Genomic DNA, 25,494 nt, shown 5'->3' with positions numbered 1-25,494 from the left:
GATAGTAAATGAACTACACATCCATAACATAGTTTTGAGATAGAAACATGCAAAAAAAATAGTACTACACATTTACTTAGTAGGAATTATACAAAATTCAGCAATAGAAAGAAACACTCAACTCGGGGCAAGATATAATTTTTTTGAGAGGTATGATAGTTAAGTCATCAATTGTACAAAATTTTGAAAATTTGAAATTTTGTATGAGAGCCAAGTGATGTATAAAGATTATTTGAGTTATGCACATAAGTTAGGTTGTATATGCATGACAAAGTTTTTTTCCACTCATGTCAAATGGGGGGATTGTTTATCTCATTTTGGTTTTGACAAGGTAGTGACAAGATACCTAAAATCATTACTTAATAGAACTTGGTATGTGTCAAGTAAGTAGTGTATGTCAAGAAATATACATAGTTAGTGTCAAGCACTAGTATGTGTTGAGTATATGGTGTATACTAAATCACTCAAGTGTCAAGCAAGACATAAATGTTGAGTGATTTAGATGCTGAGTAAAATAGTGGATGTTGATTCATTTAGAAGCTAAGTCACAACATTAAGGATATAGTGAATGCCAAGCATCAGAGCTTTCAAGTGTTGAGTAAAAAGTTTTTGTCATAGTTATTTGTAATGGCACAAACTCCTATTTAAAACATTTTTGGGCTGACTTAAGGATTCTTTTACAATTCTAGAGGATATATACAAAGGTATATTGAGAATCCCTATATAGTATGTGAAACTAATTAGATAAAGGGATGTTTTAAGTGGAAAAATAGATGAATCACAATTGTTGATTCCTACCTAACCCTAGCTCACCTAAGTCTTCTTAATGAGGGAAAACCAAAAAGAGTTTACATGTGCATATGAGAAGAGAAGGGAAAATTCTAAGTGCATAGAGATAATTCATGGTGACTAAGTAGGTTATAAGAGAGGAATGAATTGTAGAATTAGTTAGAGAGAATATAGCAAAGTAGTTATAGGAAAAAAGAGATACATTTGATTAGGAGGATCAAGTACACATCATGAAAGAGGATATCTAGCAAAGAGGTGCTAACCAAAGGATCAAGGTCAAAATATTCTAAAAGGAAAATCAATAAAAACCTCTTAATAGAGAAGTCTTAATAGGCTTTTGTCAATCCTTTAATAGGGTACTTATTTTATTCAAATTTTAAGTCCTCAAACAAGGCACACTTTCAGTAGAGTGTTGAAATCCTTTAATAAGGTAAGATTTAATAGTCTTTGTAAGCCTTTAACAGGGAAGGCCTTTTAGAGGGTAGGTCATAGTTTATGATCAAATAGTTGTAACCTTCATTGGATAAACTTTATAAATAAAGATTTGTGGGTAAAAAACTTATTGTGTTATGTGTTATTTGTTTCATGCTATGGATGAACATGTGTAGCTAGCTATTTCAGTTTACAAGATAAATTATGAGATTGAAGTGTGGTGAATGTTTCATGGTTAAATTTTTGAATATTGATTCACACACCCTCCATGATGGGGAGGATCTTGAACAAGGTTCTAGCCTCAACTACTAGAACTCATTTTAGGCTTTCTCCTAGCCTCTTAGGGTATATATCCTATACCCTAATCCACGGGAATCTTCTCTCTATTCCATTATTACACTAATCCTCACCAATCAACTCAAAACTCTATTTCACCATGGGGTCTCCCTAGTGCTCTCATTGCACCGTTCTTGACAACTAGCTTCCAGGAGTGCATTCTTGGCTATATTGAATTCCAAGGCTTGTATTAGGTCTCACTCAATAGTTTTTAGGATCACTAAGTCAATTGGAGTATTGGGTTTCCAATCGATTTGAAGATTGCATAGTTAAGAGGGCTACCAAGACTAATAACAAAATTAGGCCTCCAAAACTGATTTTTGGCTTATATCTCCTCAAACCCTTAAGAAGTACTCAAAAAAATTTATGATTTGGATACCCTTTTGGCTCCCCTTGAAGATTTTTCAGGTCTGCAACACCCAGGTCATCCGTACAAGGGATTTCCAAAAATATGTCTATTTACAAGGGTTTCTTGTTTGTATGAACAGGAATATAGAGAGTTCTTCCTTCCACCACTCAAATGGACTCTAAATGACTGAACTACTGGAATTAACTTCCTTCACTCACCAATATTGCCTTCCATGAATTTTTATTGCACCGAACACCCCATTCTATGCCCCTTTCAAACACTTATTTGCTGATTTCATTGCCTAGCCGGGTATGCAAACTCGCCTAGGGCCTCTTGGAAAAAACAACAAACCTCTGCAAAACAAGACAAAAATACATATTTACATTGTTTATACAGTCTATTACTTGATTCCAAAAGGCCATCATGGTTCCACCATTGGAATTCAAGTTATAGAGATTTCTTTGCTGATTGCTGTGTACAGACCAGCGAACTGGCAACTTTAAAAAGATTTTTCAAACTAGTAATGAAACTGATCAAAAAAACTCCTAATATTTACCAAAGCATCTAAATTCCATACACTATAAAATTACATGAAAACAGCAACCCTATCAATCCATTAAAGGTGTAGATGAAGGGTGAAATCAGAAAACTGTCATCAAAATGCTCAGTTTGCTCTTCATTCCAATGCCAAAATTCGTACAAAAGCATATGCCCACCCTCAAAATAACTTGGATTGGTCTTAAATACCTCTTACCCACATGAATCAATAGATCCCATAGGTTTCCAACTGATTCTTGAAGCCCTTATAAAGTTTTAGCACTTTTTGTCAATGTTGTCAAGCAACTTTGCAAAGTTGCAAAGTTGCCAAGTGCAACTTTTGCACTATTGTGCATTTAATGGCTCCATGACCTCAAACATGGTTAAATTAACCTATTTCCATGTAATTACAACTTTTAACATATTTTCCATGTTTCCCATCCTCCCGGGGTCTTGGTCATTGTTTGACCATTCTAGGCTCTAACAAGCAATTTAAGCAATTTTGCCAACATAGAAGCAACTTGGAAACTCAAACACAACAAAAACCTATTTACAAACACAACTCACACACTTGGGGCTTTATCACATAGCCCTTATTCATGTGGTCTAGCCAAGACCACTACAAGCCAAAAATGATTTAGGAAACTTGGCATATTTCCTAGGTGCTCCTGCACCATTCTCCCCCTATGACAAAAAAAAAAAAACTTAAGGTGGGTCAGTATTCAAGAGATCTTGACTGATACCTCTCTTTTTGAATTCATGTTCAGCTACCCATGTCGCTTCAGATTCAGGCTAGTTCTTCCATTTTACTAAATGCTCCATATAAATTCCATGCCTAGTCTTCTTCTTTACTCTTGAATCTAGAACTTTTTCAGCTTGAGGCTTGGTTTGGAGAGGAATACTGATTTCTAGAATATTCTTATCTACCTCTATGATGTGTTCCTCTTCCATGACATTAGGACCCTTGTATTTAACCAAATCTTGAATGTTGAAGATGGGAGAGATGGCTAGATTGTTTGGCAACTCAATCTTGTAGGCATTTGGGCCATACTTAGCTAGAACCTTACAAGGCCCTATCCTCCTCATTTGAAGCTTTCTTGGAACACCTTTTTGAAGTCTAGCCTTGTTCAAGTGTACCATCACCAAATCTCCTACTTCAAATTGTAAATCTCTCCTCCTTTCATCTACTTTAGTCTTTAACCTTTGAGTAGCCTCTATCAAGGACTTCTTGACCTGCTCATGTACCTCTCTCATGGACTGGGCAAAATCATCTGCATGTCCACTAATCTCTTCTTGATTCTTTAATTCTCATAGCTCACAAACTCCTCTTGGGTGATAACCATAAACAACTTGAAAAGGGCTCTTACCGGTAGTTCTATTGTGCTATCATTGTAGGAAAACTCAGCTTGTGGTAGGACTTGATCCCACACTTGGCCATACTCCTTTGTTAAACACCTTAGAAGGTTTCCAAGCACCCTATTAATTACCTCAGTTTGACCATCAGTTTGGGGATGGTAAACTAAACTATGTGCCAAGTTAGTACCTAGCCTTCTCCACAAGGTCTTCCAAAAGTGCCCCATGAATTTAACATCTCTATCTAAAACTATACTGATTGGTAAGCCATGAATCCTTACAACTTCTTTGAAAAATAAGTGAGCAATATAGCTAGCATCATGAGTAGTCTTACAAGGAATAAAGTGACTCATTTTGCTAAATCTGTCCACAACTACAAACACACTATCCAAACCTGATGTTGTTCTTGGTAAGCCCACTATGAAGTCCATGTTGATGCATTCCCATGGCCTATTTGGAATGGGTAAGGGGTGGTACAATCCTACATTTGTAGAAGTTCCCTTGGCCTTTTGACAAATCATGCATTGTTCAACATACTTCCGGATATCTCTTTGCATCCTAGGCCAATAGTAGAATCATTCCACCAACTCCAATGTTTTGTTCAAACCAAAGTTTCCACTAAGGCTTCCATTATGCTTCTCTTGGATCAGATTTTCTCTCATTGATCCTCTAGGCACACATAATTGATTTCCCCTAAACAACAACCCATTTTGCAAAGTGTAATCAGCAAACTTGCTATGAAAATGATTGTTAAACTCTACACATACCTTGTAGGCCTCTGAGAAGTCTTCATCATCAGCATATAGGTCTTTGAAACCTTCAACTCCAATACTCTCTAACTGTATTTCTTGGATAGTAAGCAGCCTTCTACTTAATGCATCAGCTACTTTATTTATCTGCCCTTTCTTGTGCTTGATGGTGAATGTGTAGGATTGTAGGAACTCCATCCATTTGATGTGTCTTAGGCTCAACTTCTCTTGAGTGTTGATGTAACTCAATGCTTGGTTATCAGTGTATACAACAAACTCTTTAGGTAAAAGATAGTGCCTCCACTTCCTAAGTGCTTGCACCAATGCATACAATTCTAAGTCATAGGATGAGTACCTAGATTTGGATTCATTTAGCCTTTCACTAAAGAATGCTACTGGCCTTCCTTCTTGGCTTAATACAGCCCCAACAGCAATATTACTTGCATCACATTCTACAATAAACAACTTGTCAAAACTAGGTAAAACCAAAATGGGTTTAGTAGCTACCTCTTTCTTTAACCTTTCAAACCCTTCATTGGCTTCTTTGGTCCACAAGAACTTAGTTTTTAGTCCTCCCTTGATGGTGTCTAATACTGGTGCACATATCTCACTAAAACCCCTTATAAACTTCCTGTAGAATTGTGCCAAACCATGGAAACTTCTTACTGCAGCCCCTGTTTTAGGTGTAGGCCAGTTTAGAATGGTTTCTATTTTACTTTCATCCATCTTCAAGTTACCTTGTGAAACTAAAAAACCAAGGTAAACCAACTCTTGTTTCAAGAACTCACTTTTCTCAAGATTAATGGTCAATTTTTCTTCTTGTAACTTCTTTAAAACAATTGCCAAATGCTTCATGTGTTCTTCTTTAGTCTTGCTGAAAATGAGAATATCATCAAGATAAACCACTACAAAAATGTCTATGTAGTCCTTCAACACTTCATTCATTAGCCTCATGAATGTACTAGATGCATTAGAGAGGCCAAATGGCATTACTAGCCATTCATAAAGTCCTTCTGTAGTTTTGAAGGCTATTTTCCATTCATCACCCTCCTTCATTCTGATTTGATGGTAGCCACTCTTGAGATCTATCTTGGAGAAATACTTAGCACCCCCCAAACAATCCATTAGATCTTCTATTCTAGGAATAGGAAACCTATATCTAATTGTTATCCTATTTATGGCTCTAGAATCAGTGCACATTCTCCACTTACCTCCTTTCTTTGGTGCCAAAACAACCGGTACAACACATGGGCTAATACTCTTCCGAATGAGACCTTGGTCAAGTAGCTCTTGTACTTGTCTTGCAATTTCTTTATTCTGATCTGGAGTCATCTTGTAAGCAGCCTTGTTGGGCAATGAGGATCCAGGAACAAAGTCTATTTGATGACTAATAGATCTTTGTGGAGGGAGTGTGGCAAGTTCTCCATCACTTATGATGTCTTTGAACTGATCCAATAGTTCTTTTACCTCTCTTGGCAATGGTGTTTGTTTGACAGCATCTTTCTCCTTTGGTTTCACAACTATGGCAAACCCAACTTCATTGTTCTCCTTGAAATCATGTAAGAATTCTTTTCCACTCATGAGTAGAACACGCTGATCTATTGCTGCATCTATGCCTTCCTCAACAAGTGATTGGATTTTGTATGTCACTCCTCCTTTCTTGAATGCATACAAGTTCTTCTTCCCATGATAGACAGCATCCCTATCATATTGCCATGGTCTACCCAAGAGTAGATGACAAGCATCCATGGGAAACACATCAAAAAGAATTTTTTCTTGATAACCTCCAATTGAAAAATCCACCCAAACTTGTTCATTTACCAACACATTATGCCCTTTATTCAGCCATGTGACTCTATATGGATGATCATGAGGAATCTTTGTTAGCTTGAGCTTTTGGACAACCTCTTCAGAGATGCTATTATCAGTTGATCCTGAATCAACAATAACTTTGCAAACCTTACCAAGTATCTTGCATTTTATTCTAAAAAGTGCCCTTCTTTTTTTAGGCTCTTCTTTGCTAGGCTCCTTGATCAAAACTCTTCTAAACATCAGATTTTCTCCCTTCTCAGAATCAAGATTCACTTCTGAAGTTATATTGTTGCTGCATTCTTCTTGAACATATGTTATCTTCTTATCCCCTTGGGAAGATGATGCCTTCTCAGGACATCTATAGGCTGGATGACCAAGTTGTCCACAATGGTAACATTTCATGTTTGCAAAATGTGAACCCCTACTGAAATTGTTTGATCTGCCTCTAGCTCCACCACCAAATCCTCTTCCTCTAGTGAAATTACCTCTTCCACTTGTTTCCCCACTTTGCTCAATCAACTTGGAGTCTCCTGTGGCCTTGGGTTCATTGCTTCTTCCCCCATAACCACCTCTATGTCCTCTAGAGTCTCTCCCTCTTCCTCTACCCCTAGAGTTAGAGTCTTGTTTCCTTCTATTCTTATCTTCCACTTTGAGTGCCAATTGAAAACACTTATGAACAGTAGTAGGAGTCCAAAGGCTGATCTCCTCTTGAATACTCCATTTCAAACCACCTAAATATCTAGCCACCTTGATGCTCTCCTCCTCTTGGACCTTGGATCTCAAGAAAAGTATAGGAGGCCACATCCAAATATTTTTGCTTCAAGCTTTGTCTCTTCTTGTGTAGCTGGATTTCATAGTCTTCAGGCAAATAGTTATCTTTGATTTTTGCCACCATAGCTTTCCAATTAGAGATAGGTTTCTTGCCTTCTCTTTCCCTCTCTTCTTGAATGAACTTCCACCATGTTAGGGCTGGTCCCCTTAATCTTGCTTTGGCAACCTTCACCTTTTGTGCCTCTAATACGCCTTCACATTCAAAATGGTTCTCCATCCCTTCAATCCATTCCATGACCAACTCTGAATTCATCTTACCAGTAAATAGGGGTATCCCCTCAAGATATTTTCCACCCAATGCCTTGATGGCTTTAAGGAAAGGTTCCTCTTGTAATGGAGGATCAGGTTCAGGTACATAGTCCTCTTAATTCTCTTCCTTTCCCTTTTCTTCATTAATTTCCAACTTCTCTTTCATTTTTCCAGCTGTCTCTACCACTTCATCAAGCTTATCTTTCATAGCTTCTAAGGCTTCCTCAAGGAGCCTATTTTTCTCCCTTTGTTCTATCACTTCCTTTGCCAACTCAGAATTTGTTACCATGGTGGTTTCTCCCACTGACTCACTTCCAAAATAAGACATACACAATGTCTTGTCCCAAACCTTTCAAGGCTCTGATACCAATTTGATGGGGAGGATCTTGAACAAGGTTCTAGCCTCAACTACTAGAACTCACTTTAGGCTTTCTCCTAGCCTCTTAGGGTATTTATCCTATACCCTACTCCACAGGAATCTTCTCTCTATTCCCTTATTACACTAATCCTCACCAATCAACTCAAAACTCTATTTCACCATGGGGTCTCCCTAGTGCTCTCATTGCACTGTTCTTGACAACTGGCTTCCAGGAGTGCATTCTTGGCTATATTGAATTCCAAGGCTTGTATTAGGTCTCATTCAATAGTTTTTAGGATCACTAAGTGAATTGGAGTATTGGGTTTCCAATCGATTTGAGGATTGCATAGTTAAGAGGGCTACCAATACTAATAACAAAATTAGGCCTCCAAAACTGATTTTTGGCTTATATCTCCTCAAACCCTTAAGAAGTACTCAAAAAAATTTATGATTTGGATACCCTTTTGGCTCCCCTTGAAGATTTTTCAGGTCTACAACACCCAGGTCATCCGTACAAGGGATTTCCAAAAATATGTCTATTTACAAGGGTTTCTTGTTTGTATGAACAGGAATATAGAGAGTTCTTCCTTCCACCACTCAAATGGACTCTAAATGACTGAAATCCTAGAATTAACTTCCTTCACTCACCACTCTTGCCTTCCATGAATTTTTATTGCACCCAACACCCCATTCTATGCCCCTTTCAAACACTTATTTGCTGATTTCATTGCCTAGCCGGGTATGCAAACTCGCCTAGGGCCTCTTGGAAAAAACAACAAACCTCTGCAAAACAAGACAAAAATACATATTTACATTTTGTATACAGTCTATTACTTGATTCCAAAAGGCCATCATGGTTCCACCATTGGAATTCAAGTTATAGAGATTTCTTTGCTGATTGCTGTGTACAGACCAGCGAACTGGCAACTTTAAAAAGATTTTTCAAACTAGTAATGAAACTGATCAAAAAAACTCCTAATCTTTACCAAAGCATCTACATTCCATACACTATAAAATCACATGAAAATAGAAACCCTATCAATCCATTAAAGGTGTAGATGAAGGGTGAAATTAGAAAACTGTCATCAAAATGCTCAGTTTGCTCTTCATTCCAATGCCAAAATTTGTACAAAAGCATATGCCCACCCTCAAACTAACTTGGATTGGTCTTAAATACCTCTTACCCACATGAATCAACAGATCCCATAGGTTTCCAACTGATTCTTGAAGCCCTTATAAAGTTTTAGCACTTTTTGTCAATGTTGTCAAGCTGCAAAGTTGCCAAGTGCAACTTTTGCACTATTGTGCATTTAATGGCTCCATGACCTCAAACATGGTTAAATGAACCTATTTCCATGTAATTACAACTTTTAACATATTTTCCATGTTTCCCATCCTCCTGGGGTCTTGGTCAGTGTTTGACCATTCTAGGCTCTAACAAGCAATTTAGGCAATTTTGCCAACATAGAAGCAACTTGGAAACTCAAACACAACAAAAACCTATTTACAAACACAACTCACACACTTGGGGCTTTATCACATAGCCCTTATTCATGTGGTCTAGCCAAGACCACTACAAGCCAAAAATGATTTAGGAAACTTGGCATATTTCCTAGGTGCTCCTGCACCACTCCACCTTCTCAGACTTTAATTTTACATTATAAATTCCAATGATGCATGACCAAGTGTTAGAGAATTCAAGTGTCTAGTAGTTTAGTTTTGATATACAAGTTTTTAATGGCACATGCTCATATATAAACTATTTTGGCTGACATTTCTATGACATCTAATTTTTATAGAGCTAGAACATATGTTGATTATGTGTCATTATAGAAGGTAATGATCCCTAGTTGAATGATTTAACCAATCATAATAAAGGAAGTAAACTATTGGGACTCAAAATTGAAGCCCTGATTTTGAGTACCATTCTAAAAGTCAAGCCCTCTAAGGTCTTTTTAATGCATGTTTATCTAGCTATCCTTTTGAGGCATAAGAGGTGTTTAATATTTCATGACTCACCACTTTGGGAGAATTTATTATCTATATTAGAGAAACTATTTTTCATATTTTGAGTCATTTTGACATGTTTTCATTAGGTTTTGAATCCCTAAAATTTGGTTGTTTATTGTTGTCATGGTGATGCAAATTGTTTAGAATTCTAGGAGGCCCTATTTGACTAGTTATAACTTTGACCTAGTTGATTGAAATGAGATAATTCCTTTTGTATTACATTCTAGAGGTTAGGGACTTGTTATGTTTCAATTTTGAGCTTATGATGAATCTCTCTGATCAGTTTTCAAACATGATTCCAAATGCAATTTGTAAAGTTTACTAGTGTTATAAAGTGTAGTTTGATTAGTACCCCTATTTGGGATGTCATATCTCTAAATCTATGATAGGTGAAATCAAATGGATTGCCTCATTATTTTATACTCTAAAAATCATTTAAGTATGCCAGTTTGCAAGTCTTGATGAATCTATCTACACACTTTCCCAAGTCCATTCCATTTGCAAAAGTCAAATTTTTGCTAGTATTCCTAGCTCTACAATTTTGAGTATCCCACTTTGACCATTTGTAGAACTATCTTAGTTATTCATCATGAGCCTAAATCCCAAAATCATACTTTTCTTGTGACAATGAACTACTATCCTAGTTTTTATGCCCCCAAGTGTCAGTCTACCCTATTTTGAAAGCCAAATTTGAATGTGTTTTGTGGTTTCCTAACTTTTTTGCTTGCAAGAAATTCTAAGAAGGAAACTTCTATGGTCAATAGATTTTGACTGAAAATTCATCATGAGATGAGATTCAATAGGTATGAAAATGCAAAACAAAGAAGCAATATGGTAGATCTCACAGCTGAGCCGAGTGTTTTGGTTAGTTTTTAAGGCCAGTCAGATGACCCCTTGGCATGGAATTGGTATTTTGTAGAAAGAGGTTAAAATGTTTTAAAAGTTTTATTTCAGTGGTCAAATTAAATTTTAATCAATTGCCATGTACTCAATAGGCTAGTTTGAGATTTTAGGTGTTTTAGTTTGAATTTTTTTAGCCAAACCCAATTTGGGGCTTGACTGATTCCATCAGTTTAATGAGATATTTTTGGACCAGGGATGTTTCAAAAGATTATAATCATAATAGTTGTTGATGATTGGTATAAAAAATGTTTCAAGATAATATGTGAGGCGACAATGTTTCATGTTATAGAATGATACAATAATGATTGTTCTTTGTTGATTTCAGATTATTGCCTTTTTAGTTTTAAATGACTTAAAAATGGTTAATGCTGAATAACTACTCAAGAAAGTTGCAACACTTCTCAAAGCTGAACCATAAATAAATCCAAAAGCTTAGTTTTGGGAGTAGGTGAAGAAGCACCATTTTGAATCAAAGAATCATTCAGTCATGATTGTGTGCCTCAAAATCTCATCCACAAGGGACAAGACAAACAAGTTCAATTTTCAAAGTATGGGTAAAATAAGTTTAGATTTGACAACTTTAAGGATTTGAATTTTTTTTTGACATGTGTATCACAATTCAAGAACAACAGAAGATGCCTTGGGAGCTAAATTAGATCTTAGTTGTAGAGTGAATTTCAACTAAAATTGAAGCAAGAGAAAGAGTTGATTAGAACCTTGGAGATACTTCCATTCTAAAAAGCATGAATTTATGTGGCCACATGGAACAAAAAATTTGTAGACAATGCTAAGAGAATTAGTTTTGAAGAATGTAGTATCATTGTAAAATTCTCCTTCTAAAATTTGTGAGTGCAGATTTGTTGGCAGCATTTTCATCTCACAATTTTTGAATGCCATTAAAGTCAATGTTAAGGGATTCGGGATCAACATGGAGATATATAATCCATCATAGCCATGCCCTTTTCTATGCATTCAAAACTTCCACCCACGTTAGATGGGCACGTCACCACCTTCTTCATTTAAGCTCTATCGTGGAAAAAATTTATTATTCTATGGAAGCTTGGGTGGTGCGATCAAGAGTTGTTCAAACATTTCTAGATTTATTTGAAGAGTCTTACCAATGAAATACAAGAAATTCATGATACACAAACAATTATGAATCAAGATCCCAAAGTCAAGTATGAAGCTTTTGAAAAGTATGGAAAAGATCTAACTAAAAAGGGTAGATAAAGTATGCTTGATCCAGTCATGGGACTTGATGATGAAATTTGTAGATTCCTCTAAACTCTATCAAGATAGATAAAGAATAACCCTATGATGATAGGAGAACTATGCATTCATAAGATTGCAATATCTAAAGGGTATTCCCAATTAATGGTGCAAAAAATGGATCTATGGATGTTGGGATTCTATTTAAGCCCATGCATGGACGTGGAAGTCTACACTATATTAGAGTAACCACTCTCAATGAGTACCACAAATACATAGAAAGGATCCATCTTTAGAGTAGTGTTTATAGAAGGTCTATGTTGATAAACTATTTATGGAGGATGTAGTCTCTATACTCCATGACCTGCATGAAAGATATGAACTACATCATGATGTCTAAATATCTGATAATTCCCTTATGGAGGCAACATTACTTTCTGACCATAAGATTAATGGTCATTTCCTACTAGATAATGTGATTGATCTAGTTTATGAAGCAATGGAAGAAGATGGAAATCATAAGTGATAGGAGGGTTATAGAAAATGACTTATATTTTGTTTCCTCATGAGCAGTTTTAACTTTTTCCCACACTCACTATGTATGGGGATTTTTATGTTTTAAATTATACAACCATACAATTGTATTATGTCTCAAAGACTTGACCCTTTTGAGAGCCAAGTTGTGCTTGGGGCTCACTTGGCCTATTGGAGAGAAGTCAAATTTTGACCAAACACATGTAGATAAAGATTAATGACATGGAAATCCAAACCAACCATATGATGATAGGTGGTAGCACATGGTAGCCAGAAGGACCAGTTATAAATTGACATGTGGCAGAAGACCTTAGACCTGGCATGCTTCCAAAGGTATTGATGTGGTAGATAGTGCCATGTGTCACAATGTCACTATATTACAATGATGTGGCACCATGCTGATGTGACATGTGACATAGTGACCAATGACATGGTGCAATAACAAGGGGATGACATGGCACTATCAACAAGATGCTAACATGGACTAGGGTGCCATATGTCACAATGTCACTATATTGCAATGACATGGCACTATGTTGACTAGGATAGCAACATGGAAATTTCCATGTGGTAGGATAGGGGACCAATGAGACAGTAACATGTAGCACTTGGGTGGTGGGTGTCATGTGAGTGTACAAAAATTAGGACAATCTAGTGGTGACACATGTCAAGGTCGGTCAAACTAGTTTTACCTAGATTAAAAATAGGAGGGAAAAAGGCATAGTCATGAAAAATCAAATTTTAATATTTCCTTCAAAATTACATACAAGGTCATTTTAAATAAACAATTGTTATATTCTAAAGTTTAGACTTTAGAAAATTTAAAATATTTGAAATAAGATATAGTTTCAAAGCCATGACATGAGTCTGAAATTAAAATAGAGATTTTGGGCATTTCCATTAAAAAAGTATGGCACTATTATACATCACTAGATTTAGGAGAGATTGAACATTCCATTTTTGGATTTTTCTTTTTTACAAGAAGTCACTAGTCCAAGTTATGTGAGGTTTTGTCTCAGGTACCTGCTTTTTAGTTTCATTCAATTGCAGCAATTCAAATTTGATTTCTAGTAAAATGGTGAATTGAATGAATGTCAGAGGTAGTTTGAATGTAGTTAGGGTAAAATTTTGTTACCTCCAACTCAATTGAATCAAGGTATTATCAGCATTTTAGATATTTTGTTAACACAAGGGTTTTCATCATTAAGAGGTATTGTGAGTTTGTTACAAAACAATAATGAAAATCATATTAGATTTTTAGGGGTAGAAAGATGAGAGATTATTTACAATAGCAAGGAATGAAGAGTCGAGTGGACACATGTCACTTCTAGATCATATCTGAGATTTCATTCTTTTCCTATATCTCTCTCTCTCTTTCTCATTCATTGTAAGGGTTCTAGTTTTGGAAAACATTTCTCACTTTTGTGATACCAAAGGGTTCTAATCTTGAGTTTTCTTAGGTTTTTGAGACCAAGGGTTCTAGTTTTGATGGTTTCTCACAATTGTGATACTATTCATCAGCATATTTTCTCTTGTATGAACAATAGAAGTTAAGTTAATATAGCTAGTTCTAATTTATTTAGTGGTTTCATGAGTTGTTTGTATGCATTTGAATATATAGTTTCAAATAAATAAATACAAATGGGCTAGAATCTCTTAGTTTCATTTTGATTCTTATCTCCTATCTCTATAATTTGCAATGTTTTGAGGTTTGGGGACAAAAAAATTAGACCCATTTGCATCCCCTTAAGGTTGTATTTCTGATATATTTTGTTGTTGGAACAAAGGGCCAAGTAATTTCTTGATGTATTTGATAGGGTTGCTAGTTATTTGAGAAGTATAATTCATGAGAATGAGGTCTTTATGAACACTAATGTTTGATTCAAAAAGTGATAAGATAGATCTGATATCTTGACATATGGAATATGTCATTGGTATAATAGATGTATGTGCATAATTCATGGAATTGCCCAATGGATAAGGCACTAATTAGCTATAGGATCAACTTGTTCTTACTATTGGCTATTTGGAGATTTACTGAAATCAAAATTATAATCATCCATTTCCCTTTTTGTTTAATAGCTGAAAGGATGCCCTCACCTATCAAAATTTTAGGTCATGTCATTAGTTATTTCATATCTAGGATCTTTTCATAAGTATTAGAAGATTAAGGGTTTTATCTACTTTGTTAGATTCAAGTGTATGTTTTAGCACTAGTACCATATAAGTGAATATGAGGTCCACCTCCCTAGGTTTTGCAAAGCCTAAAATAAATGAAGGGTCTAACCTTATAGTTGGCCTGGTGTCTAAAAGGGTATGTTGAAAATGAGAAGTAGTTGCCCCTAGATATATTATCTTCTCATCAAAATAATTTAAAATTGTAATGTTTCAAAATACCAACATAAATGACAAAGGATGATGAAGTTTAAGTCATTAATCAAGATCTAGAAACTTCACCTAACATATATTTAAGGAAGATTATAACCCTAGAATTGATAACAATGAGAATACATAAAGGATATGTGCATGAGAAGGAGTGAAATGAAGCTTCATAGATAGATACAATAGAGAGCAATTAGAGAAATGAAGGACTAAACAAATTTATTAGGTTAGGAGAATTAGATCATAGATAAAGGAAAGAAGAGACCCAAGATCAAATTATAGAGTAAACTAAGGGTCAGGTACTGAATCAATTATTTTTTAATGGAGGTAGGGTAAATCTCTTAACATAGTGGTCCTAACATGCCTATGTAAATCTCCTAATAAAGTCCTTACTTTATTGTGAATGTAAAATTATTTAAAAGGTGAAACCTAATATTCTCTTAAGCTTTTAATAAGGAAAACCCCTCATAGGGTAGATCATATCTTATGGTTTGAAATTGTAACCTTATTTGGTTAACTTTATTATTGCAACAATGAAGATTTATATGTTTCATCCCCACTCTAGTTTTACCTTCATCTTGAAGTATTTATGGGTAACAAAATCATTATGTGATGGGGACACAACCCAAGCACAAAATGGACACAACAGGAAAGGGAAAATTTTATTAACTATAAAAATATGCTAGTACACTTAGTTTAGAGAAACAAAATCCAAAATAGGCCCTATGGGCTTATAATAGCATAAAACTGGAGATAATTTCTTCTCCTAGTACCTTCTCTCAAACTCCACTCTGAACTATCTTTTACAATGCCAGAAATGTTCTTAAATAGACCTCAGAGGGTTAAGGATTAGGAATACATTCTAGAAAGTGCTAGTAGGCATCCTCCGACCAAATAGAAGGCTCTAGAAGTCGCATTAGAAGTCCGCACAAAATTAGAAGAATCCAAAAATGGTAACTGAACTTCCGAGAGGCATAACTTTTGAACCATAGCTCTGATTGATGAACCGTTTACATTTTCAAAAAGCTCTCGAAGCGCTCTATAGCATTATGGACCAGCTTCACTTGTCCACCATTTTTTGGCCCTGTTTGAGGTCATTTAATGTCCCTAACCTGACTTTGAAGCATTCTTAGATGGTCTCCAAAAATTAAAAAACTGCGATAACTTTCAAACTGTGGGGTCTTTTGACCTGATTCTTTTTCTGGAATGCTCTAAATTACAATTACAATCATCCAACCAATTTAAACCTTCGAGTTCACCAAAATGATGGCTCAAATACATACTCCTTATTTTCTGGCATTTACACGTATCCCAAGGTGATTAAAAACTCTAACCTAAAACACTAATAGTGGAATTGTGAGAGTTGGAACCTTTATTTGACCCAAATGGGTATCTAGAAATGAAAACATATGAAACAGAAACTAAGTCTAAGTACATTTTTTTTTGGGTGACATAGGATTGCCCTTATACCTCTGGATACTCTTGCATCATTATGTTATGTGTTTAAGAGTTTTATGGATGTGATGTATTATATTTATGTTTTAGCATTATAGTTTTATTGATAGATCTATAAGATGATTTGGATATGAATTAATGAAATTGTTTTAATAGTAAAAGTATAAGATCCTGATATCTTGTTTCCGATATACAATTTCCAACATTGAAGTCATGCACTCATAATGCAAAAATGTGTAGAACACAAATAATATAGTACTTTGAATATAGTTTCTAAATTATTAAGGTTTATAAAAAATGGATCACATTAAGAGGTTCAAACCCCATGCATACAAAAAATTATTCTACAATTGTTTTGCTAAAAACCATAAGATAGTTGTTTTCATGTGCTCAATTAAACATATAGTTATATTGAGTATTTTGAAAAACCCTTTGGTAGTATGATAGGTAAGAGTAAGATCTAGAAGTTGTGTATTTTCTCATAATTTTTTTATGCGTAGTTTTTTTCTATATTTTTTTGAAGTTACAACATCCTGAAATTCTGGTACCTCTTCATATGTTGGAGATAACTTACATCAAAATATGCTAAAATCAACACTTTTTTTAAAGAATATTGAATCAAGTGTAGAACAATAATGTATAATCTATTTTCCATTTAGTTAGGTATATCAAAGGTTATTAAAAAATGGTAGACATATGTCTAAGAGGACTATTGAGACACTAATATAGAAAAATTAATTTCATAATACTAATCTTGTCCATAAATTTAAAAATATATATGTTTGAAAAGTAACAAAATATGTGAGATTATGGTGATAATTTTAGAGATACCTTCTTCACCATTTTCAAACCTAATAAAGTCAAAGAAGAGAATTGATTAGAAGTTGAAAAGATTTCTAAACTAATGAAAAATGGAGGGAAGACATCAACCCAAGCCTTTGGGTAGTTAAACAAGCCTGTTATTAAGCTAAAACACAATTGATCTATTTAATAAAAAAAACATGATCACGCTATTCTTCATATTACTTAAATTTTATACCAGACATAATGTGATCATGTTATGTCTAATTGATGTAACATGATTGTTTTTTGTCTGGTATGACTTTACTAGACATAACACAATTTCTTTATATCTATATAAAAGTATATTCAATTATTTAGAGGTCTAATGGGCCTAATTCTACCTAAAAATAGATTAATTTCATCAAATAAATTATTTTAAGAATGATGTACAATGGGTTTTATATAAAGAAAGAGTATGGTGGAGGGACAATGGGTAGGGGGTTTTATACAAAGATTGAAATGCAAATCCCATCAAGGAATGTTTAACTTCTGGAACTCAGACTGTGGGTCTTGGAATCATTTAGTTTGTTGTTCATCCAAATGGAAACCCTCACATGGCCAACCTAATTAAAATGGAACAATATAATGTAGGAAAAGGTATAGGAGAGAGATTCTTTTAGTTGAACTAGAAGATAAATCATCTTTTAAAGAAATAATAGAGACTTCCTCTAAAGGCTTTGACATATGTCAATTCATTTTACTCAATTTTATCTTTGATTTTTATCATGTAGGAAAATTTAGTGATGGGTTTGTGTATGTATGTCAAGAATAGGAGGCTGAAGGGTGTGAAATTAAGCCAAAGGTACATCACCATGACAAACAAGGAAAATTACAATAATATTATTCTCGAGTGGCTAGACAAATTATTGAAACTCTTGTTGAGATGAAAGAAAAATTGATGTCAATATTGATAGTAGATTTAGAGTAGATCTTGAAATAATGAAACATGTTGATAAGAAATCTAGTGAATATATGGATATAATTCTAGAGGTGTCTCAATTTTTGAGTCTATGTCTCTCTCTCTCCCCCAATTTGAAACAATAGAGATAAAATTTTCCATGATATTCTAGTAGTTGGAGGTGACATCTTCATCACAATGTTTCCATGACAGTCTAGTAGTTGAAGGTGTCATGTTCATCACAACTTTTCCATGATAGTTTGATAGTTGCAGCTATCATCTTCATCACACATTTTCCATCAAAATCTAGTAGTTGAAAACATCATCTTCATCAAAAGTTTTCAATGAAAGACTAGTAGTTAGAGGTGTCATCTTCATCATAAGTTTTGCATGATAGTCTACTACTTATAGTTGTCACTACTACATTTGGGCTTGAATTCTGATGGCACGTCATCATAATTGTGATGGCCACCCATCACCCAAGTGATAGAACCATGAGTTGGCTTCTATCAGATAGGAATTAGAATTTTTTTATTGTAAATTATGATGGAAAGGGCACCAGTCATAATTGCAATGGAAAATTTTGTTGTAACTTGGAAAAAGGGAAAAGAGTCTGTGTTGAGGATGTCACAATTGTGATAGTATGTCATCATAATTATGATGTCTTAAGCTTCCAGTCTATCATTGTAATTGTGACATCCATGTGATAATTGCATTGTGGAAGTGATGTTGATCTACTAGGACTAGCCATTATAATTGTGACTCTCTTGCAATAGTTGTGCTATGCAAGTGATGACTAGCTATTGTTAAATGTTGCCAAAATTATGAAAACTAGGTGAATTATAAAAAATAAATTATTGCTTGTAATGCCTAGGCCACTTCTTCTATCAAAGAGGCTTCAAGATCTCTAATCAATTGTAGTTAAGTGAGTCAGTTGTAGTTAATAAGAAGCCTTCCAATCAATTTTGACTCAAATCTATTTTGGGAGAAAATTATCCATGTGAAGTTGTAAATGATGGAATGTGATAATTATGTTTAGTGAGAACAAGGCCTCTCCATAATGAAGTGAAAATGCAGGTGCCCTACTTTCACCCCTACTTGTTCAAATGACAAAATTTAGAATTTAATTTGAGGCATCAGATGTCTGAGAAAAGAAGAACATCATATGAGTAGATGTTTGATTATGCTCTCACAAAAATAGTAAAAATAATTAATGTCATCACAAAAAATGTCAAACAAACTCTCTCCTAAACACCTAAAGAAAAGCATGTCTAATGTCATTGGAGCTAAGGCCTTCCATAAAAAAAATAGTTGAACCAATTATGTTAAGTAATATATGGTCCTTTATTTTCTTGTGTTTATTTTTATAATATTTTCATGGTTTATTGGAAGTTGAGATGTCAAATTTTGTTTAATGGTTGACAATCTAATCTACTTCACCTTTATAGTAGGTCATGTCTACTTCCTTTTTCCCCATTTTGAGATTCAAGTTTACAAAAGCCTACAAATTTCTTCCTTAGTCATTTTACTTTTGATCTCAATTCATTGGATACTAACCTCTATGGCTATGCCAAATGATTCTCTAAAATATAATTTTTGAAAGTGTTTTTTCATTCATTATAAATCCAAGATAATATTAAGATATTAATTTGATTAAAGTAAATGATCAAAGGTTTCTATATATGACTAAGTTTTCAACCATTTTCATAAAATCCATTTTATGAAAAATCTCTTTTAATATATATTGTTTAAAATACTTTGATAAATTAAATTATTTATTTGTATGACTATCCTAATTTTCAATCTATTTCTCTAATACTATAGGTCTTCCACCAAAGAGTTCCATCTTATGCATTTGTCTTCAATGGATCTCTAACTTATTCTTAAAGATGTTGACCCATAAGAGAGTCTTCCCATACTTTTCTTTTCAAATTTCTGGTTTCTAGAAGGATTATCAGTTGGGTTTTCCATCTAAGTTTAAAAGGTTTTATTTCTATGTTTGAATATCTCATTGTCATATTTATTCTTACTCCAAGGTTTCCTTTCCTTTTGAAATTCTTTATAACTCTTGGTCGATGGTTCCATTTTTTATTCAAATGATTATTATTAGATATCCTTGCTTCAATTTATACCAAATAGTGACAATAGTTAATATTGCTCATATATGTGATCATTCTTAGTTCGCTACCACTTATTCTTCCCACAAAATTTTGAGTTCATATTATATTTCTCCTTGCTTTACCCTTTCCTTGAAAGGTATACTATTTTGTATCATCTCAAATATTACATTCTAGATTAAAAGTCCTAGAATATGTAGACACCTAAATTTGATTACACTGCTTTACTAATCCTATTTAGCTATCTCTAAAGGTATCATTAAATTCCTATTTAATTAAACCTTTGCCATCCCCTAGCTGATTAATTTAATTAATCATCTATAGTCCTTATTGATAAATCAAATAACCTATTATTTGTCAATTAATCCTATTCTCCTATCTAATTCCAAAAACCTCATTTATTAAATAAATCACTTTAATAAATAAAGCCCTCAAATCTAATAGCCCCTAACCTATCCTAAATTCTCCATTTAGCCTAATCCACCCCATCCACCCATACTAACCTAGCTTAGCCACTAACTTACCCACCCTCATGAATATCATCCACTTGCACATCTCTAACACCCTTAATCTAATCCTAACCCAAGCCTAATCTCCCCCTGCCCCAACCTTGTCACATTCCCTAAGTGAGCTTAAGACTTTCCTAATCCAAGCAAAGTCAAAAATCTCAATTCCCTCCAAAATATCCCAACCATAAGCCTTCAATGCTCTTACAAAGCCATAAATGGCTCTTACATCCTCACTCATGACTATTACATCCTCAACCACCCTCATCAAGCCTTTGACCAACCCTTATCTTATCCTCTCTCACTCATCCTCCTTGTGACAAGTGTCACCTCCCTATTGGTGCTAAACAAGCACAATCCATGTGCTCCCCTTTAAGTGCATCCTAGCCCTCCTTAAGCTTTCATCTCTCCTTGCATCTTAGCCCTCCATCCCTTAAGCCCTTAGCCTATAAATTGAACCCACCTCCTTCACTAAAATCATCCACCTTCCATGCAAAGTTATAATGCTATTTTGAGAGCTCATAAACTACCAAAATACCATTATAATGGCAAAATCACTTCATAACTCCATTGTTGATACCTTGTTTCACTCACTCCACCCATCCATTTGAAGTTTGAAGCATAACTTCTGAGCATACATTCCTACAATCAAGGACAAATCCATTGCATCATTGTGTTATACCATTCTTGGTTTGCCTCCATTTTTGGTGATAAAAAATTGGTCCTATCATAAGTGTTTACTTGTTTTTAGTATTGAGAATGCTTTTTATACATTAGTGTTCATGTTACTCTACTAATCTAGGTGATACAGAATATACTTCAACATCTATCTAGATCAATTATGGTGGTAAGTATTTTTTGAGACTAAGTTGTCATTTAATGATGATAATGATGGAAATGAATTCTAAACTCATTTAGACTAAAATATATCTCTAATATTTCTCTTTAAAATATAATTCATCTTTGAATTTGCAATTTTGTTCTATAATAAATTTCTTATCTTTATTGACATCCCATTGATCTTCCATCTCCTTCCACTCTTCACAAGTGTCTTGCCTTGAATTTTTCATTGATGTTGCAATCTATCTTTTTCCTTCTTCTCTTGACTCTTTATATGATTTTTCCAAAACATCATAGAATTCACAAATTAAGATGAAAGGTTCAATAATGGTTATATAATCTCATATACAAATGCACTAAAGATTCAGAGTTGTTTCTACTACCTACCTCCTAAACTTGTCAAATGTATTTACCAATTCAAAAATTCTAATGCTCATCAAGATTCAAAAATATTCTCCTTTGAGATGTTATGAAAATTAATGAAGTTAAAATTTTTTGTTAAAAAGCATGTAGTCCTTGAACAAAATTTAGCATCTCAACTTCTAAGAGTATGCAATGACATTTTTGAATGGCCTCAATAAACCATCAAAATTTTATAAAAACAAAAAGAAAAATAGTCGAACATATATTACATCGTATGTCTATAAAAGTAGAATGGATTCAATTTAGAAATTTTTTGACTCTAATAATACTAGAAAATATAATTTTGTACTTCTTTCTAATGATGAGTTAGAGAGAGTGATTCAAAATGTTAATTTCAAAAAATACAAACCTAATATATTATACAAGTTTAATGAAGAATTCATGGGTTGTAAAAGATTAATAGCTACTAGTGACACATAACTTTTTTTAGCCTCACTTTACACTAGATACAATACTACTCACAAACAAATACTTCGATTTATAAATTAATAAACAACTCATAATGCACTCCTCAGATCACAAGGAAATTTTCTTTTCAAGGTTTTTCTTGATAGCCAACAACTTGGGTTGCAAAAAATTAGATCATCCCAACGTAGGTTGACAAAATGATTAGATCCCTTCCCTCATGATATTCAACAAAAAGAACTTATTTTCTCAGCATGAAAATAAAAACTCAAAATAATAAACATATCAACATATTGACATAGTTATTAGTAATTTATCAACTAGAATCAACCTTGTGTGAGTTAAATGCTCACAATTATCAGGTTGCTAGAAATAATTCCTAGGGAAGAGCATCTTAGCCTCCCTTAAAATCTTAGTTTCACACTTGGAGAGTAGTTCTACCTTTCTTGGCTTGTTTCTGCATTCAAAATCTACAATAGTTAAAACTTCTTTAACAAATAATTTATGGTAAGTAGTACCTTTTTTTTAGCAGTGTTTTGCATCTAGAGAGACCGATGAGATTGTTTCACTTGTCAGATTTTTGAGAGTTAATTGTCATTTTAAAGCAATCTCCAACTCCCATAAAGACCCATATCAATACATCTAGTGTATAATTAACAACTATAATTGTCTTTATTTTTGAATTATATAATATACTATGGTGATTTTCCATAGAAATTCTAAAATGCTTACTGCTTCTAGAAATCATTTTCCTATTTAATGTTTAATTTTTCCAAATAATATAATTCTTTATTTTATTTTAGATATGAGTTCAGAGGATGAATATATTGTGCTTGAGTCAGTTCTCAAGAAGAGGAAAACAAATGAAGAATGGGAGAATGACAAGAAGTGGAAGTTGGAAATTGCAAAAGTAAAAAATGCTACAAATTGCAAACTAATATTTAAGAAGGCTGGGGAATATTCAAAGGAATATATAGAGCAAGTAATAAATTTCTTGATTTGTGAGTGATATGTCACCATTCCATCTAGTGTTAAGTTGTACACCTTAGTTTATTTTTGGAAAGTTTTATATCAATTTATGAGTCACCAAGGAGTATGTGGATCCTTTAATAAATTCTTGGGTTTTTAATTGATGTTTCATCATGTCATCTAGGGTTGAGGAATACACCTTATTAATTTTCTTGTGTTCTTTGTGACAAAAATCAAGACTGGGAGGTTATTAGATTGAAGAGAGAGGCAAAAATTAAAGGAGGATTTTATGTTGAGCTAGTAGCTAAGCTAATCTTCATTATTTGTATTCATGGATAAGAACCTACTCTATAGTATTTATATACTTTGTACTTTCTTGGTCTTTATATAGTGATAGATTTGGTAGACTATTAGCTCTCTAGTCTATATTTCATAAAAAATATAAAATGTTTTTTTCTAGATTTGATTATAATATATTTACATCTCTTCTATTTTAAATAAAGAGGAACAAAACATTATTAGTCTTCCCCAAATTCTTATATAACCTTTTAAGTAGTTTTTTTTTGTTTATTTAGTTTCTTATTCTTCTTATTCAATATCAATGATATGCATCCAAAGACAAGAATAATTTTGAGACTTTTTCTTTTCAGGTAGGTTGGTCCTTTTTCAGCTTGAACTATCTCTTTTACTCTTTTACTCTTTTTGTTTCTAGAATAGTGGTTAGTGATCTCTTTTGGATGTATATACAATGGTCAAGTGATATTGAATTTCTATGGTACTTCATTTCATATCCTAAATGGTGTGTTTCAAAAAGTGAACAAAGCAATAATGAACATGTTGCATCAAGTTGAGCCATATGTTACCTTTGGCTAGTTCTTGGTCAATTATAAGCATTATGTAGATCAATTTTTTCTTATTTCATAGATTATTGTGTTTATTAGTATTTAATTCTCTTGCTTAAGTCTTTCTAGATATCCAAATTTAAAAAGTATAAGAGAGCTAATTTACAAGAGAGATTATGGAAAGGTTAACAAGTCACAAATTCCTTTGACTAACAACCATGTCATTGAAAAGGTACTTGTGCTCATGATGCCTTTTTGTGTTAGTCAATATGCTTTCCCAGTTCTTATTATTTCTACCTTGTTTCTTGTGAACAAGTTTTAGATAAATATGGCATAATCTGTATTGAATATCTTATCCACAAGTTTTTTACTATTGGCCCTAGCTTCATGAAAGTAAACAACCTTTTATGGCCATTTAAACTTAGTGCTTCATCTGATGAACTGAAGAAGAAACACAACCACTACATTGAAGGTGGTGAGGTTGGAAATCATGAAATTCCATACATTAAGATTAGACTGGTCAAGCATCCCAACATTGCTCAACTATGATTAGACTAGTTGAGTATACCAACATTGAACAACTGTTTTAAGTCATGGAAAGAAATACCAAAATCTATCTTGATATGGAATATATTATAAGAGAACTCTTCAACAAAGTTTCCAAAGGAAAGATAAAGGAGGATGTAGTAATTAAATACTTCCAACAAGTTATCAATATAGTGGACTTTTGTGACAACATGGGAGTTTATTACAGAGATTTGAAGCTGCAAAAGTTGATTCTAGATCAAAGCACTAATCTAAATGTCTTAGACTTTGGATTTGGATTAAGTTCAATGACTGAACAACTCAAGCATGATGGTCTATTACATACAAATTTTGGTACTTCTGCATATGTTTTACAAGAGATGATTACACAAAAATGCTATAATGGAGCCAAGAAGATGTATGGTCATAAGGGACTATTTTTTTTTTTCTTATGGCTAGTTGTCTACCTTTTGAAGATCCCAATTTTATGGTCATCTACAATAATATATACAATTGATAGATTAAATTTCCATCTTAGTTTTCAAATTTGAAGAAACTATACTACAAAATCAAGATGTTGGGATAAAAATTTTCTACATTTGAAACCATAAAAATAAATATCCAAAATCATAAATCCTTTTGCATAATCATTTTTCTCAATAGAAAAAGTTAACTCATCCACAATTTCAAAAAATTAATGGCCTCAATCTAAATTCTATCTATAGAATTTATCATCTATATAGATTAGGAAAGCACCAAATACTACATACCTCACTTCATATTTTGATGCAATCCTAGTAAACTTGTTGCATTTAATTTGGGAAGCATAATCTATTTA

The 25,494-nt window shown here is 33.6% G+C and overlaps 1 pseudogene; it reads left to right on the top strand.

Moving 5' to 3' along the window:
• The first annotated feature begins 23,125 nt into the window (after positions 1-23,125).
• On the top strand, positions 23,126-24,680 carry LOC149572151 (large ribosomal subunit protein uL30y-like; annotated as a pseudogene).
• The last annotated feature ends 814 nt before the right edge of the window (positions 24,681-25,494 follow it).

Source organism: Cupressus sempervirens, chromosome 2 (assembly GCF_028749045.1).
Source record: "Cupressus sempervirens isolate cs-2001-9-10 chromosome 2, ASM2874904v1, whole genome shotgun sequence".
NCBI classification, from domain to species: Eukaryota; Viridiplantae; Streptophyta; class Pinopsida; order Cupressales; family Cupressaceae; genus Cupressus; species Cupressus sempervirens.
This window is presented reverse-complemented; position numbering and strand designations above follow the sequence as displayed.